The sequence below is a fragment of the Falco peregrinus genome, chromosome Z (assembly GCF_023634155.1).
Source record: "Falco peregrinus isolate bFalPer1 chromosome Z, bFalPer1.pri, whole genome shotgun sequence".
Lineage (NCBI taxonomy): Eukaryota > Metazoa > Chordata > Aves > Falconiformes > Falconidae > Falco > Falco peregrinus.
Genome location: NC_073739.1, coordinates 25,840,000 through 25,859,666, shown reverse-complemented (window position 1 = coordinate 25,859,666; position 19,667 = coordinate 25,840,000).

Sequence of the window (19,667 nt, the reverse complement as noted above, 5' to 3'; positions counted from 1 at the left end):
TACCATCTGCAAGTTTATAGAAAATAGTTCTGCTGAGGTGTGGAAGGGAAAATCTGAAAACCCACTCCCCTTTCTTTCCATCCTTCAGGGGTGGTATACTGAATTTCTGGTTCAATAGGTGAACTACTTTTATTTTGAACATTTGTAGAGAGATCACTCTAAGCCATTCATCTCTCAAGGCTCTGTAAGAGCTAAGGCACCTACAACAATATTTTTTTTGTATGTATTGATCTGCCTACTTGTCCTTCTGCATAAATATAAGTCAAACCTACATGAAAATATATATACAGACAAGATGTAGAAAGATGTGTCATTACTGAGAGATTGCTTTATTAATTATGTACTTCCTCCACACCCAGTCTTCATCTTTGTTTTTGGGTGAGTGGGAAAAGTGATTTTATGTTGCACACTGTCTGATACATTGTAAGCAATATGAGCAAATAGAGGGTAATAGAGATTACAGTAGTAATTCCACTAGAAAAGAAAACAGCATGCCAGGTCTGCTGCATCAGTACATTATAATTCCCAGCAGGGGCAACAGAATAATTTCTCTCCCAAGAAAACAGAAAAAATACTGGCACAAGCTACAAGACAAGACACAATCCACTTTAATACTTTGATATTTGCATGTCATTTGACCAACGCCTGATGTATGTCAGGTCCTACAAATCTTCCATGTAGTGGAATATGTAAAACTGCATTTTAAATTATACAAACCACACATTTCTATTAATGTATCATTCATTATTTTAGAAATATCTTATCACTTCAGTGCAGTGGTTTGGTTTTTTTGAAATGTTGATAGGTGATGTATCTGACAGAGAATGAAGCACTTGCCATTCCACATAAAGGATTACTGAAATGATAAGCATATCTCTTTCTTAGAGGTCTTTATAAAACCTAAACACTCCCACACTTTTGTTTTCTTGGGTTCTGGTTTTAAACTGTACTATCTCTCACATGGCAGCAGGGAAGCAGTCCAAAGCCTCTAGTGCACTGGAATGCTTTTGATGTAAACTCTACAGTCAAAATGCACGAACTCACAAGGAACCATGAGCTGATGAAAACAGGAACCACAATGTATGAATGGTTTAGTTTATCTGTGTACTCTGTGGAGCTGGAAGCTGGCCTACTGCTCTTTCTAAGACGGAGAAACAATACCATTCTCCCTGCAACTTCCTTCCCTTAACTCATTCTAGCAGAGACTTTAAAGAAAAGCAATCTGTTAAGGGCATAATGTTCACAAATCAATCAGAAAAATCAGATACTGGTCTCATTTCATTCAACAAACGTTTTGCCAACGGCAGCAGCTGAAGCAGCGTAAGAGTCAAAGATTGTAAAATGCTAATCTGGCATGCAGTCTACTCCATCTTGTGAAAATGCTGCTGTATCCAAAAGGGGTAAAACTATGGCTGGAAGGAATACAAAAAGCATATGACCATCAACTCAGTTTGCAAATGATACTTGATTGTGTGCGCCATTGGAAACTGCACAACTACTTCCCTTCTTACATATGCAGAGGAGCAAGATAAAACCAAGAATCTAAACCAAAATGCTTATTTTACTTGTAAATTTCCTGCTTTTGTTACTAACAAAATTTAGTCTTAAGTTGCTAATTAAAAAGAAAAACTCTGATTTGCTAGCAAGTATAAATTTGCAACATAACTGATTTCTTCTTGATCCACTGCTGAATATGCTGAGAGCCCTAATTTCCTTTATTTTACTTTAGCTTTAATGGTACATCAGCATTGCAAGTAAGCATGAAATTCCAATCTTTCAATCACTTTTCACTGAAAATACTATTTTTCAAAATGTTGTATTTCTTTCCCAAAACTGGAATGGAACTCCAGTCCTTTGTACTTGCACTGTCAAAGCTGCAAAATGCATCATCCTTTGCAGCTGAGATTTTTCTTTCAGTTGCCTCGTGCCCCTCAGTATTTTGGCAAAACCTGTCTCTCTCCTGTGTGGAAGAACATGTGCACTTACACAGAGATGTCTACATACAATTCAAAAGAATATCCTCTGTTCACCCTTCAGAAAGCAATTTTCTTCATTGACGAGTAAATATATTTAGTCAATATGGGGGCTTTGTTTATTATCATTAATTAATGGTGACTGTCAAGGAGGGATACTTCTGCTCCTGGGCCAGTGCATTTCAGTGCAAACCTGACGTGTTTTACTGCACCGGGTGCCGGTGCCCAGGCGCTGGCGGGCGGCTGCAGGGCGTCTCCCTCAGGGGGGCTGCAGCTGCCACCTGCCAGGCACAGCCGGTTCCAGCCGGATCCAGCCCACCTGCCGCAGGGCACACCTGAGACCTTCGGCCAAGATGGTGGCACCTCTGGCTATGTGTAAGAAAGGGTAAAAAAATGTTGCTTGGCAGCTTCTGAGAGATATGACGTTAAAAAACTGTGAGAAAGAACCTTGTGGACAACAAGGTCAGAGAAGAAGGAGATGAGGTACTCCAGGCAGAGATTCCCCTGCAGCCCGTAGACAGGACGCACACAGAGCAGTGGAACAGTGTGAGGAGGAAGGAGCAACAGAGAGGGGCTGTGATAGACTGGCCCCAGCCCCAATTCCCCAGCTCCCTGCACCCTTCGGATGAGAGAAGGTGGAGAATTCAGGAATCAAGGAGTGAAGGTGAGTCTCAGAAGAAGTAGAGGTGGGCGGAGTGAGACATTTTCATAGAATAATAGAAACATAGAAACGTAGAATCAATGAGATTGGAGAAAAACTTTGAGATCATAAAGTCTAACTGTTAACCCAGCACTGCCAAGTCCATTGCTAATGTTTTTAAACACTTCCAGGGATGGTGATTCCACCACCTCCCTGGGCAGCCTGTTCCAATGCTTGATCACCTTTTCAGTGAAGACATTTTTCCTAATATCCAATCTAAACCTCCCCTGGTGTAACTTGAGGAGGTTTCCTCTTGTCCTGTCACTTGTTATCTGGGAGAAGAGACTGATCCCCACCTGCCTACAACCTACTTTCAGGTAGCTGATGAGAGCAGTGAGGACCCCCCCGACTCTTCTCTTCTCCAGGCTGAACAGCCCCAGTTGCCTCAGCTGCTCCTCAGAAGATTTGTTCTCCAGAACCTTCACCGGCTTCATTGTCTTTCTCTGGGCACACTCCAGCACCTCTACGTCCCTCCTGAAGTGAAGGGCCCAAAACTGAATATGGGGCTCAAGGCGAGGCCTCATTTCCCCTGTCCTGCTGGCCACACTGCTTCAGATACAAGCCAGGACACGGATGCTGTTGGCCTTCTTGGCCACCTGGGCACGCTGCTGCCTCATGTTCAGCTGCCCATCAACCAGCACCCCCAGGTCCTTTTCCACGAGGCAGCTTTCCAGACGCTCTTCCCCAAGACTGTAGCGCTGCGTGGGGTTGGTGTGACCCAGGTGCAAGACCTGGCACTTCTCCTTGTTGAATCTCACACAATTGGCCTTGGCCCATCAGACCAGCCTGTCCAGATCCCTCTGAGCAGAGCCTTCCTGCCCTCAAGCAGCTCAACACTGGCCCCAACTTGGTGTCACCTGCAAACTCACCGAGGGTGCACTCGACCCCCTCATCCAGATCATTGATAAAGATATTTAACAGAACTGGCCCTAATGCTGAGCCCTGCAGAACATCACTTGTCACCGTCTGCCAGCTGGATGTAAGCCCATTCACCACCACTCTCTGGGCTCCTCTCGTCCAGCCAGCTCTTTAGCCAGCGTAGAGTACACCTGTCCATGGCTTGAGATGGTCAGTTTCTCCAGGAGAATGCTGTGGGAGATGGTGTGAAGGGCTTTACTAAAGTCCAGATCGACAACATCCACACCCTTTCCCTCATCCACTACGTGAGTCATCTTGTAAGAGATCAGGTTCAAAAAGCAGGACCTGCCTTTCATAAACCCATGCTGACTGGGTCTGATGCCTCAGTTGTCTTGCACGTGCTGCATGATAGCACTGAGGATGATCTGCTCCATAACCTTCCCTGGCACCGAGGTCAGACTGACAGACCTGTAGTTTTCCAGATGCTCCTTCCTGCCCCTCTTGTAGATGGGCATCACACTGTCTAACCTCCAGTCTGTTGGGACGTTTCCAGTTTGCCAGGACTGTTGATAAATGATGGAGAGTGGCTTGGTGAGCCACTCTGTCAGTATCCTTGGGTGGGTCCCATCTGGCCCCATCGACTTATGTGTGTTTAAACAGAGCAGCATTTTCCTCCTGGACCGTGGGGACTTCATACCACTCCTCCTCATCCCTGCCTTCCAGGTGAGGGGGCTGATTACCCAGAGCGTAACTGGTCTTGCTATCGAAGACTGAGGAAAAGAAGGCATTAAGTACCTCAGCCTTTAATTTTTATTGCCTTTTTGTTTCACCATCCAAATTTCTGTTTATGGACAATAAATTAAATTAATTTTCTCCAAGCTGTGTCTCTTTTTCCCATGATTAGCTGGTGAGTGATCTCCTTGTCTTTATCTCTACGCACAAGCTTTTCTATCTCACTGTCTCCCCACTGTCCTGTTGAGGAGAGGGGTGGCAGTGTGGCTGGGTTGCAGCAGCTGGTGGCCAGCCAATGTCAATTCACTACCATTACATGTCAATAAAACAATGTGTGACAGAAATATAGACATCCGGCCTGATCTTCTATTTGATTTTTTTTTCTTTTCTCTGAGTTCAGAGAAAGAAGAAAATCTCTGAGTATCTGTCACTTAACCAGAAATATAAAATGGAATGGGAAGTTCAATAACTTCATTCTTTTTCCTCCAAGAAACATTTGTAAAAATCAAAAATAAGACAATCATCTATTTTTCATATTGCTTTCCTCTTTTCCAAAGCTATGTGAAGACATCCACCCACCTGCATGCCCTGATATTAAACCCAGACTCTTTTAGAGTAGGGGTGCAGGCCATTAGGAACTCCTGGTGCTTCCTGACACCCCTTGTTACTAGTAACATACTAGTGGAGATTCAGCATCACTGCCTCAGATTGTAGGAAATGTAGTAAGAAAGGCATGCACATGGACATGACCTCCCACCCATCTGGTATCAGAGCAGGCCCCATAGCAAAGGTATTTTGTGCTTTCTGTGGATTCCTCTGCTTAGTGGGGGCTGCAGCCACCTTTCATACCAATTAGAGATGCAGGTCATGCAGAGCTGACATACAATCTAGCGACTACCACTGCCAAGGTTTTTGTGGGATGACTTAACACCCACTCACTATAGAGGACTAAATTTAGAGTTTTGGCTGCAAGGCAATTAAGGTAGACTTCATTGCACTGGAAAGTATTGATAAATCCTACATAACACCTATTTGTATGACTAAAAAGTACTTTGACACTCTGGAAAATAAATATGCCTACCTATAGCACACATGTTAACAACAATAGCACATGTTTTCACATTGGATCATGCAAATTTTGTAGCCCAGAGACCATTAACAGTGTTACCTTTGCAACTAAATCAATTGCAAATATTGTTACTGTCATGGCCTTAAATTTCAGGCACAGAGATACTTTCACATTTTTCCAATCCATCATTTTGCAAAGAAGATTTTCTTGACAACTAGCAGCCAATTACTTATGTGGGACTTAACAATAATAAATATGTTCCTAACTGCAACAGAGGGGAGCCCACATTAACAAACCCTGCTCTGCATGGAGCAGTCTGATATTCAGTCAGATGGATTATGAGTTCACAAGAAAGACAGTAGTTAGCTAAGATTACCTTATCAGAGTACAGCCTCACAGACCTGTCTGTTGTATTCTGCCAATGTACAGCTACCTGCAGGATTTTGAATGAAGCTCTCTTTTATTAAAAAATTTATTTCCAAAGCTTTCCTAGTAGGTCTCCCACTAAAAGTGAAAACATACAACAGAACCTGTCTTAATTTCTCACCATTTTAAAAATAACTTTCCCTTTTCTCCCATCTTCATGCTCTAATTTACCATTTCTCCTGTCTGCTTTTTAACCGAGGAAAAATAAGTGAGCAGAAATAATTCCAAAATGAAGTAGAGAAAAAAGGTTAAAAAGGCAGTGATAGTCAAGGTAAGTTTCCTTTTCATATCTGAAGAGCAGAAAACAGTTATTTCAACTGTTCATGAGTATTTCCCCTCTTTCATCAACCCACTGTATTCAAGCCATTTCCTGGTTTCCCAAATCATTGTTCAAGATGATTATGATTCTCCATTTAATGTGTCTTCAATCAATTGGATGTAAAAACTACTAAACATGTATTAGACCAAGTAGATATTGTCAGACAACTGTAGGAATAAGTCAGAAAATTATCAGAGTTCAATTCAGTGCTATTTAAATTTAATATATAGTATAAAACTATGTTTAGGTTTTGGGGTTTTGGCAGAGAGGAGTTTGCTTTTGGGGGCTATTGGCTTTTTTTACATGAAAACATAGTGGAACTAAATAGAAGAAAAATATTTGAGGCATTTAGATTTGGGGATAATTATTATTGTTTTCACACTTTAAGTTTCTATCTGTATCCCTTCAAGGAATAAAATTATCATTGGACAACAGAGTGCTGTCCAAAAGCATCAAAAGAGTCATATCAGCAGCAGCTGTGCTGGAAAACTATATTACAAGAAGACAGAGAAAGAGAGAGAGAAAGAGAAAGAGAGAAAGAGAAAGAGAAAGAGAAAGAGAAAGAGAAAGAGAAAGAGAAAGAGAAAGAGAAAGAGAAAAAAAATTAAAAATAAAAAGAAAAGAAAAAGAAAAAATAGAAAAGGGAAAAAGAAAAAAGGGAGGAAGAAAGAAAGAATGAGAGAGATACCCTTCTGTTATTACAAGGCTAAGAAAGCACTGGCCTTTTACAAAGTGAGTAGATAGGTTTAAATGTTTGATGTACTCATTCTATCAAGCTCATCATCTGGGAGCACCATTAAAGAGTTAAAACAGAACATATACATTTCATCCTCTTTTGTCTTTTAAAGGAGGTAAATGTTTTCAAAAGGTAGGTTTTTAATTTGTTGTTTCAAAGACCTTTCCTCATACATGTGTCCCAGATATTTTCATAGGTTCCCTGGTTTTCTATCCATGTAAATGGATATCCTTTTTCTTTGTTTCAACATATACATTTCCTCATTATTACAGAGAATAGCCTGCACTTACATAAACATCTAATGTATGGAGATAACTATATATATGTATGTGTATACATACACATATATGCACACGCAAAACCGCAGAGGTGTAAAGTGGTATCAATACTGAGAGAGAGATGGATCCGAACACATGGACAGCTAAAGATTCACTATTATCTTGATACCTCACAGTGATAACGCTCAATGACACTGAAGCCGAACAACTGGAAACCTCACTGATGTAACCTCCAGTTTACATCTAAACTATAGTTTACAGAACCTGTAATACAGAGAGAAAGGTCTCACATCTACCCAACAGGGGCACCATGGGAAACATGATGTCTGCATCAGCTAGATAATAACAATGTTAATGGGGAAAAAAATCACACTATTCTAAGGGGAGGGGGGTTGTTGCTTGGCGTTTTTGTTTGTTAGCTTTTTGGTGTGGGGGTTTGTTCAGTTTTCTTTTATTTTCTTTCACAAGGAACAAATAAATGTATTGTAGATACAGACATTTTGTCCATTATTGTCATATCAGTTTCTTTGATGGTGCAGGAGCAATGGGATAGAAATTTATGACTTCACGAACTACGCATTCCTGTATTACATGTCACATAGTAGTTTATTGTTTATTGTACTTGAGTGAAATATTTTGCAATATGTGTATGTGTTTTCTATATGTTTCTGAATTTTTATGTAAGCGCACACACACACACAAGCATGTATCAGTTCAAAACCAACCTAACATTATTAAGAAAAGTAGTAGCAACCCAGCATTATTTTTAAACCCACCATATTATTGCAGTAACTATACAGTGTTTGTCTGATTTATTTCGGTATGTCAGCTCTCCAGGGAACCAGTAGGACCTTGTGGAGATATATTTCTGGTTTTTTTCTCACAGATACCAAGTTTTGAGTTTTACAGAAGCACATCTCTGTATTTTTTCCTGAAAATAACACTCTGAATGTATTTATTTGATGCAGGTTGCATAGAATATTTGTCTTAACATTGCACTGAAAATATCTGGTACAAGGCACAACATTTTTTCCTACAGTAGTACGAGTTCCTATTAGGAAAATAAAAAAGCATAAACAAAAACAAAAACACACTCAGACATTATAATTCCCATATATTCCAGGCTGTTACTAACCTGTTAACTTCCTATTTTTTTAGAAGAGAAGCTTCCTCTGCAAATAAACAAAAAAGTAATTTCACACTGTAGTGTAAATAGTTTCCTTGTGTAGAGGATCTTGTACTCTTCACTAACAAGAATAGGATGATCCCAAAACAGTGGGAACTTAATCAACATGGTAAGTAGAATATTCCTGTAATACTGCATTCAGTCCTAGTGTAAACTTACAAAGGAGGCACATTAGCAGGCTTACATATATATTAATTTTCTAAGAAAAATCTGGGTTTATGAGATATACAGTCTGGAAAAAATGGGCTAAAATGCAGTAAGCTTAAAAAAAGGTCAATATAAAAATATCCCCCTTTTTTGCTGAAAAATTTCATGTTGATAAGTTACAAATTTTAAGACATGCTAGCAACAATGCACCTAATATGAGAAAGTGGTAATTCCTTCATTAGAAATTGTTCCACTTTTCTGGTTTTAACTTGCTCATCTATCATATACAAAAAAGTTATGGGTTTTTGTTTCACCAGAGTGTAAGTTTGTATTTGCCGTGTGCTGCCTGCCCTATGACAGTGGTCAGAAAAAGCCTACATTTCCATGTCTAGCACACACTACAGGTCACGGCTTCTGTAGAAACAGGAGCAGGAAATGAGGAATAGGATTTATAGGTTGGCAACTCTCTGGTGAGGCTAATAAATCCACACAGAGAAAGGATTTTCTAGCCATAAAATTCATTACTCTGAAATTCCTTCACCCACCCCTTGCTTCTTCCCCCTCATGCACTCACACCCCTGCTACGCCACAGCCTCACAGTTTTCATAGGATGATGGTGACAATTCCCTTTTCAAACTACCTGGGCTAGATGGGCAGGCATGTGTGCTTCTTTAAGGTGTGTAGTATAGCTCCAAGGAGATTCTCAGACAACTGCAGTCATCACATCTTCAAAGACCCTTTTCCAGGTTGTCAAATTGTCCACAGAAGATAGCCCAGAGCCGCTATGCTGTACATCTCTTGCTGTCTTTACCTTTGAGTTTGCAAATCATCATACTGCAGAGCCTGTGCACTCTGCAGAGTAGCAAATTAATAAATTGTTCCAGAGTTAATGATATGGCAGTGATTGCTGGAATAATGAAAGGTAACACAGGTTTTAAAATCAGAGGCACTCCCTATATGTCCAAAATATAAAATACAGTAAAAAAAAAATTCAGTATGTATAAATTAGAATGAACTATCTCACCGTACATTTTTCTTTTATCACAGCAATACTCTATGTGCATTCAAATGATGTCACATCAGAAAGCACTACTGACTTCATCATACAGCTGGGTGTACACTCATATGCTGCTTTTGCAATTTCCCTGGTTAAAAGAAGATAAACCAACAGTGTGGCAGATAGCCTGAAGTAATGGGTAGGTGAGAGTAGCAAGTAACATGCAAAAGCAACAGAATATTTTTTAAAAATACTCTAGTTCTGAAATTCTGTTATTTAATTTCTAGTGCCAAAGGCACATAGTGGGTGTCTGAACTGAGAAATTGTGTTTTACCTATACTCCATTGTCTAGTAACAGCAATGCCCAGTACAGCTTTACACTAGTACTTTAAAATATATATATATATTTATTTATATATATATAAAATAAAACAATAATAAATAAAACAATAATAATCTCAGTATACTATTCTTCTTCACTGTTTTTCTTCCCCACAACAGTAGCTGTTCCTTGTAAAAACCCTGGAGCTAGAGTCAAAGTTCTTCACGTACCACTAAGATTTTACACTAAAAAAAAAAAAAAAATCCATTAACAAAAGAAATGAAGCCTAAAATAAGGCAACAATAGATCTCTTTTACATCATTCTGATATTTTTCTCTTATTTCTAGACTAGATTATCTTCTCACATACGTTTCTTCTCAAGAAAAAGAAGTGTATTTTCTTTTACCAAAAGGGTGAAATTCACCTTTATGAAGAAACTAAACCCAACCTGTCAATCACCTTTTTAAACTATGCTATTTAAACTACAGTCAAGATTAGTTCACAGGAGTATACAACTGAATCTCAGTTACGAAAATCTTCCCAATTTTGTTCATTTTGTTTGCTGAACTAAATGAAATTCTATACAAATTTCAGTCATCTAGTTTCTTTCAAGACTGTCACATACAGACATATGTAGACATACGTCTCCATCTGGAGTAATATTCCTTGCCTAATACACACAGAACAAATTGAAGTATAGCCCTAGCCCAAGGGAGATAAATTTGTGCATCACAAAAAAAAAAAATCAGTCATGGCTATCATCTCATTTTCACATGACTATTTATAACTATTTAAGAACAAAATATTATTTCTGTGTTAGTGTTAAACAACACTTGCCTCTATGATAGCAAAGGTTGTTGTTAAAATCAGAGATGCAGATACTGACGAAGCTTAGGTAGTTTATACATTATATTTACACTAAAGCATACCAAGTCTTAAACAGAAAAACTAGCAGAGAAGAAACCCCTTCTTTCAAAATATCCTAGGGCTAAGAAAATCTATTTAAAGAATTGTCTTAATTGGAAATTTTAAGGTGGGTAGAAAAACAAGCTAATGCTTTCTTTGTTCAGTAAGTTCTGCATAGGAACTCACTGGAAAAAAAACTGCAAACAATTTCAGCCTTTATATGTGGAGAATTTTATAACTGTTCTGTAGGTAAACAGGGATGTGCTATTGCAATACTAGCATGGTTAGGAAGTATACAAGCAAAGGAGACTATGACTTGATTTAACGGAACTGAAAAGGGAACCATACTGCTAAATGCACAGAGCCAGTAGTGCCAATGCCTCAACTTCCAGCCTGGACCAAGAATCTACTTCAATTTTGGACATGCTGTTTTCAGAGTCCATATTTCCCAGAGCCTCAGATGTGAGAATTCAGAGGGGATTTCTGAGGCTATCTTCCCCTAGTTGTAATGTAGGAGAAATCGTTAAGTTCTGGTGTTTCCGGCACCAGCTTGAAACAGCAGCAAAAGATATTTTGTGCATCTGACTTTTTTAAAAATCACAGTTGATCAAAAACTCTGGGAGGGGAAGTCTTCTGATGGCATTGTTTGTCTGAAAACACTCAGCTGTTGGAATTGAAACACCTGCTCCCACTACCCTTTCCTGCACACTGGGAGAGCTCGCTGGAGGCACAGCGCTGCTCCATCCCTGGGCACAGAGCTCCCCAGCTCCCTGCCTGCTGGCTCCACGCCCTGCTGGCCAGCCTGCTGCCGTTCAGGGGCCTGCCCCACGCACCCATCACCCACAGGCTTCCTCAAAAGGTCATCACCCCGTGCCATTGGGAAATTATCCATCTTCACTTTCTCTTCTGATGCAGAGCGAAGTGCAACGCCAGCAGGCCAGAGTTTCCCACAAAACTGAAATTCGCTTCTTTATCAGCTGTGCTTAAAACTACCACTACAGCTTTAGTGGGAAAGGTGAGAAGGGATTATTTTTTTCCCGCTGTGCTATCAGCAGACTTTCATTATTGTCACATTTCCTGGACATCTTTTACCTTAAGTACAGATAAAGTAAAGTAGAAACTAATGGAATGAGCTCATCAGAAATCTATTTTGAAGCATTATAATACAAATGCTGAAAAAAACAGGCCCTTAAGGTATCATGCTAATCTGTCTTGAACACATCATCAAAACTATTCTGATGAAACAGGATAATAATTTTTCACAAAGGAATCTGGAGGTTCAGTAGATGAGTATTACTGATATAAAAGGTTTTTCTAGATAATGTTATATACACAATGTGACAGTACTACACTGAATAGCATTCCAGCTGTTTTCTGGAGAAGAGTATGTAAAATCTTTATTGGTATTAATAAAGCCTGCACAACCAGAACTCCATCTGACATACAGGATTTTCTGTAGACTTTGGACCCATTCTTGTTGAAACTATGTGTTGGTGGGCACTACAACCTATCATTAGAGATGCTTGCAGACAGCAGTTGACAGCACAATCACAAGAAAAATACCCCCCACCAGGCTTCCTCAAATGCAGATGGGAAATCAATTTCTATATTCTCAGGAGAGTGTTCCGAACAACTCCCAGTGAGAAACTCTCCTGCTGGGTTTTTGCATTGTCCCTTGCAAGAACCAGAACAATATTAAATGGACAAACACAATCTATGGACTTCATTTCAGCTACTGCACATGGCTTCTTAATCATCAAAATAAAAATATTTTTTTTAAAAACTAATATTTTCTCTTTTTTCAAAGAAGCTTTGTCATCCACTTGAGTGAGACAACTGTAGTTTTCACACACAGTGGAGATGTCAGATTCTGGTGAGTTATCCCACTTGGATATGTCTGTATGAGACACATCTCTTTTTTTCCTATTAAACTCCTGCACAGAAATGGTTTTCTCTTACTGGTATAAACTAGAAATCCAAAATTTTATATAATCTGTAGAGATTCAAAACTGTTTTATTGTCATTGCATACTTCCAATCACAAATTCTGAGCATCTGCCAGAAGTGCTGGATGCCTCTTGGTGAAATCTGCAGTGCCTGGTGAAGACTTAAAATTTTGCTCTATTCATATGTCGATTGTATTTATAACCATAATAGTGATTTGAATTACCCAATTTGCAACTTCATCTCAGATTCAGGTAATTCTTCATTCCTATATAACTTACTATTGTCTACCTTTTCCCCTAAAGACAGACAATGTTTAATGGCAATCTTCTATAAAATACCACCTGCTATGAATTCGTCTAGCTTTAAAAGGGCAGTGTAATAATGTTCCACCAAATTTGTCTAGACATCAAACTCTTATTTTTTAAGATCCACAAAGTTCTTCCAATAACTGCACCAGTGAATTTTTAACTGTGTAATTTATTTTTATAGGAGTCTGGAGAAGTAACAGTTGAATCAAGACAAAATTTAAAAGAAGATAATCACTGTAACTTAGAAATAGGATTATTTTTGAGGCAAGGTAAAAAGCCAAAGAAGCAGATACATACTCAAATGTCAAATTTCCAACCTGGATTCTAGGCCCCAGCACAAGTCTTCTTATCCCTGATGTTTTAGCCTATCCAGCTTAACACAGTACAGCACAAAACCTGGAGCGCTCAGGCAAACACAAAATTTTGCCTAGGTTTTGAAAAGCTCAACTTTGTTGCAACAGATTGTCTTCAAATGAATGAATCATGACATGAGCCTGGGTACTTAGCTATGACATCTGTTATGTAGTAAATTGCATTGCATGCCACATGCATAATGAAGAGGAAAGGGGGATTTTAGCTCCTAAAACATACCTCATTACATGGTGGTGCACGAATGCAGGCAGTGACACCCAGGACAGATGGAAAGGCTGCAGTGTCATAAAATGTACAAATAATGTTGGGGTTTTTATCATTTGGAAAATGAAGATGTTAACTCTCATGAGGGTAAAAAAAAAAAGGGAGCCTTACACTGAATAAAATAGCAAGAGGTGGCAGACACACCGATAATTAAGATCTCTCTTAGAAGTTGTTTACATGAATCCAGTTGCAAGAAGTTTGACTATTCTTCATAAGGAATACGTTCTGTTACTTTAATTCTCTCATTCCTTTCTTGGTGTCTTGCATTTCAAAAACAGAGTACATGTTACAGATAATCATAAATCATTCAAATATTGAAATCTCCACTGCAAGATGATTTAGAAGACTAAAGCATGTTTTCCAGACATACAGATAATTTCCTACCATTATACAGTCAATTAGATTCATTAAACACAGATTATACTACATAAAAACAAATTTGCAAGTGAAATTTTGAAACTCCAATCCACCTCCACTGCTAAGACAAATATGGTGCATACATAATGCTAGCACAGCCCACTTAATTAATACTGACTTCTGAATGACCTACAAGGACAAATCCCCAGTCGTGTAATTTCTGAGCTTAACTTTAAAATGCAGCTGCCTATGTTCAGACATTTAGGTTGAGGCTCAATATTCAAACAACTGCTCTGGGCACATAGACCAATATGCCTAATGTAAGACTCACAAGCTTGAAAAATGCGGCCTAAATCATGTGAGGAAAGAGTTATAGCACTCATTGAAAACACTAAGTGATAAAGTGGGAGAATCTGTTATAAAAATATTTGGATAAGGTTAGGAATGTCTAACTAAGCTAGTTTTTATTGCTCAGGGATCAAGATGGATAGAATATGACGAGGATATTTATGGTATTCCAAGAATGGAAGCAAGTGAAAGGAAATTCTTAATTTAACACAGCAATACAGCGATTTCCAGGCCAGGCTCAAATAGAAAACATGAAACAGGTATCAGGAAGTGATTATAATCCAGATTAATGTAGATAATAATAATTTTAAAAAAACCAAGGTATAGAAATATTCTAATCATCAATATCATGACAACAGAGAGCAAAAAAAAGGCATATCTTAAGATAGTTTTTTAAAAAATGTATCTTAATCACAACAGAAAGGAATAATTCCTTCTTCCTTATCCATTAATTGAGTTCCTGCATCAACAATCATTGTCTTCAAATGATGTGAGAACACTGATCTTGGGGGCAGAAAAAAGGAATTTCAAATAAAGCAGGTAATATTTAACTGGAAACATTTTATGAGGTAGTAATTTCTAGAAATAAAAAAGATCAAGATGTTAAAATATTTCTATATTAAAAACACTATTCTATCCAACTTTACTTAATTATTTCCTTCCTCATTGTAGGAACATTGTAGGAAGAGCTGCAAAGAATGGATAAATCTAGAAGTTATTTAACAGATGGTCATTTTAATTTTTATTTTCATAATTTATACAATCAAGAAAGTTTCACCTGAACAAGGTATTTAAGCAACTTGGAGGCAGAATAATCCTGCTTTGTGTCTGAGTGTTTTATCAACAGATATTTTTTGCTGCTAAGTTAACTACACTTGTATATCACCGAAGGAAGCCACACCCCTATAGTTTGGTTTCCCTATATTTATGTGGCAAATCAGAAGAAATTTTGTGAGATCTTTCATGAAAGACAACAGATTCCATCATTGCATGGGTCTGAGAATTAGAACTTACTTCCAACCCGTTTCCTCAGCATTGCAAATATTTGGAGATACAGCTGGAAAAACAACAAATAAAACTGAGTTACTCATACTATTCCTCATTGCTGGTTTGGTTCTTAGAGAGTGGACAGAAGTGAAGTATCCCAGCAGACTATAAATACCATGACAGGAAAGAAACTTAAAGCTTTCACTTTAGTTTCCCCACACTGATGATTTAGTTAAAATACAATCAGAAGTACAGTGTTACAAGAAGAAAATTACCATTTTTCTTCATTCAAGCAGACCAATTTTTTTGTTTAAATATGTTAAATTGTTTGTCCCAAAGATCTCTGAATATGTTTATTAAAAAAAAAAAAAATTACTATACGTATTCTATAGGTGCTTTATAAGCATTGACAGAAAAAGAATAACAGTAGTCAGTTCTACACTGTTTTAATCCATTTGCTTTTCCAGGAAGCCCAGGTAGTACAGGAAACGCCAGGTATTGCCTCATGTGCCTGGATTTACACCAGGTGCTTGATTTATCTGGCAGCTGCACAGCAGTGATCGACAGGGTGCTCTGCCTTGGTGTGAGCATGAGCAGCCAGCGCTGGCTGCCACCAGTCATGTTCCCTGCACATGGCCTTGTCCCGCTGCCCAGGAGCAGCAGCTGGACCTGACAGCAGCCTTTCAGGGAGGCAGTGGGTGGTCAAGAGCTGCCATATCCTTTCTTCAGCTCAGGAAGTTCCAAGAGCCAGGGTTAAGTTCATGCACTTACTTTGTTTTGGATACAATTGCATAGTAACTAGCACAGCAGCTGGGAAGTGGAAAAAATGCAAGTAGAAAGGTAGCACATCTGCATTCAAATGTCTTGGCCAACTGCTACACTGGTCAGCTATTTCTGTAATGTCTGCACTGTTCAAGAGCCCATCTGAATTTGCAGACACAAGATTCCCTCACAACACCAAATGGCAAAGACCATGAATGTAAAGACAGACATTTAGTGACCACATTTGTGAATTGAATGGTATTAAGAATAAAATCAAACAACATATAAAAAGAATGAAATAGGGGATATGGGTAGATTTTTACTACCAGAATACTGTATTTTCAGATTTAAATTATCATGAGTATGCACAGACCAGGAGGACAAACTGATTTTGCCCATGGGAAAAGAATCCAAGAGGAAAAACAAAGACTTTAATAAGTCAGTGGGAAACTGTTACAAGAATACAGTAATAGTTATAAGGTATAATATTAAAACAGGTGGTAAAAGTATTTCATAACTCTGAATGAGTCTGCAGGAAAATATCAGCATTCTTTCCTACCTGCAAATGGGAAATGCAACAGGAGTAGCTACAGTAGAAAATACATGTATCTGTGTATAAGCTAAAAATATTTTACTATTCATGTATATCTTCTGCTTCTCAAACAGCTGATGATTATCTATAGATGAAGTTTTTGAGATAAATGCAACTACACCAAAAATAATGTTTCCAAATGGCAACAGCAGCTGAACTTTCACAGAAACTGTAGAAACAGAAGGCAAGGAAAAAGGATACATCTTCTGCAACTTGTAATTTTCTTATAAAGTTATCTCTTAAAACTGCAGGACTCTAGAAACAAAATCCTACCTGAAACCACTATTCATCACCACCTGAAAACTGGCAATACCTCCAGCAACTGTTGTGTTGGTAGACCTGACAGCCATCAATTGCTCATGTTTTTTACTCTCAGTAGCACTTGAGCTTGGGTGATGGTCTAGAAATGTCCCCAGTGCCTGTGAGCACATAACCTGGATGCTAACTTCAGAGAGCCAGTTGAGTTCTGTGTTATTGCCCAGAACGCAGAATGAGCAATACATGATATTAACTCTTTGTCATTACTGCAAAATGAAAAATTAAAGGTTTGTGGGAGAGGAAAGGAATGCAGTTCTTGAAGCAGGGGGAAGTCTCTTAATGAATAGTGGAAACATCTTGCCAGAAAAGGGCTCTCATCATCTTCTCTGCCACTTACACCTTTAAAGAAGTGGGATATACCAGCAGCAAGACTTTAAGAGATTTCAAGGTGGGGAATATTTGAGGTCAACAACTGGCATTTCAGTTTTGTGGGATTACTTATAATTGCTCTCCATCTGCTTAGTTTTCTCTCTCATTTAAAATAAAAGTAATCTAGACTGAAAGTACATGTTTTCCTGCCAGTGAACAGAAAAAATAATGAGAAGTACAGCCTTCATTGTGTGACTTCACTAATTCCTGAGAAAAAAGCCAGACTGCATTATGCTGTCTTACATCAGGTACAGATCTTTTAAACCTTTAAGAAAGCAGCCTTATGGTAAACAGTCATTCTTAACACTAATAAATAAATGAATCCATGCCAAACCTTTATAAGATCTTACGGGGGTGTTTAGCATTTTATATACATATACATATGTATATACACTTTGTATTTATTCCTCCCCAGTCCTTTTAATATGCTGAACGTGTACGGCATCAGCATCACACTAGGACTGCACAAGTTAAAGCACTACAAAGAAAAATTTACACAAACTTTATAAAATATGTTTTTTCTCTTGGATAAATACACTACAGTTTGTATTTCAGACAGATTTTGTTAAAATAAATACTGTGGTCCTGTAGCTGTCTGCTGGGTACATCAGTGTCATCCTTCTCAACCAAATGAGCCTGTATTTATGAATCACTTATCTAAAAGACATTTGCAGCTGCATAGCACCTGCAATTTAGCCATGTCTTTGGGTGTGTGCTAAAATTTCTTACGAAAATTGTTTAAAAAAAAAAATTGATTACTTTTCAAGGTTTTAATCAGATTTTACTTTAGATTTTGTTTGTAAAAATATCTTATATCAAAAGCAACCCTATGTTCAAATTACACATGAATCTTAATGCTAAATGCTACTACATTAATCAATTGTCAAGAGATGCATGTGGAACAGGTTTCAACTTTATGCAAATCAAAAGTCCCACAGCTCTTCTCTTTCAGGAAATCAGTGAAATTGAAGGAAAGATAAATCATGGTTACAAGTTTACCAGCAAAACCAACAACACCAGCGACATCATCACAGGTGAGGAACTGGACAATGGTAAGCAACTGGACACAGCTAAGGAGCTGGACAATTAGATGTATAGCACAATGTTGGACTGCATTTCAGAAATATCACTTATGTGCTCAAAAGAAGACACCACTATTAATTAACGTCAATGAGTGTTTTTTAAAGACAGTGTAGCACTTCTGCTGTTGGAAGGTAAGACTTGAGATGAGAACAACAAGCTCATGCTAGCTATGGTGGTGCTGCCTTGCTGCAAGCTGCAAGCTTAGAAATGTTCTTCTCATCTCTTTAAAAAATAGCTGAAAAATTTTAAGTCTAAAAAAGCTGCATTTGTGGTAATGGAGTCTAGCTTAACACGTTCTGCTAAACTTTCAATACACTTACTACATATTTGTGTATTTCATACTTACGTGGTCCAGAGACAAGTGTGTGAATATTTTCTTATTTGCACAGTCCTAAAATCAAGGTAAAGAGTCATCAGCAGGAAATTATCTCACAATCATATAAAATCCAAATTCAAACAAACAGGCCAGAAAAGGATGAAAAGAAAAAGAAAAAAAAAAAAAAGGTGGTGGGTCATAGAAAACAAAGATTGAATCTACCGGATTGTTTTACAAATATGAAAGCCTAGATAACCTCAGTCTTATTTCCACCCTAAACTAAAAAGATGGTATGTTCAGGCACAATTTTCCTGTGGAACCTTCACATGAAGAATCAGTTTCTATCAGAATTCATTAAGGATTTTTTTCTTTTCTTTTTTAACTGCATCAATTCTCTGCTTTAACAAATCGAGTCCATTTCAGAGAATTTTATCACTGCAATCCAAAGGATTTCTCTGGGTAGTTTCCCTGTGGCTCTATTCATGACCTTTTTTAGCTCTTGAGGGGATCTATAAACAGGCAGTGGCTCTGAAGAACAATTAAACATCTAAAAAATAGCAAAGTGCTAGGTGACAGAGACTCACCCAAAATTAAGAGTTCCCATGAAGTTCCAGTCCTTCATTCAGAAGTAAAAACAGAGTGAAAAAAACAGTCAAAAAGTCTTCAAGAACAGTTCATCCTTGTGGAAATCTGAAGCAGGAAATGTTGCCAAAGGCAGTCTCTGCAATCTGGCATAAAAGCAGCAGCTAGGAACGTACAGCTGCCTAGAAGCATCTTCAAGTTGATCACTTAGCTTTTGAGGGGAGAGAGTTTCATTCATAAATCTAACCTTCTAGGTGTTTCTTGAGTTTCCTTATTGTCTCTACCACCCATATCATGGGAAAAAAAAACCACAGATGACAAAACACCACAGAAAATAAAACAGAATGTTTGCTCTAAACAAACTATTCCATGAACAAAGTTGTTTAAAGACTATTTATGACAAATTTCATTAAC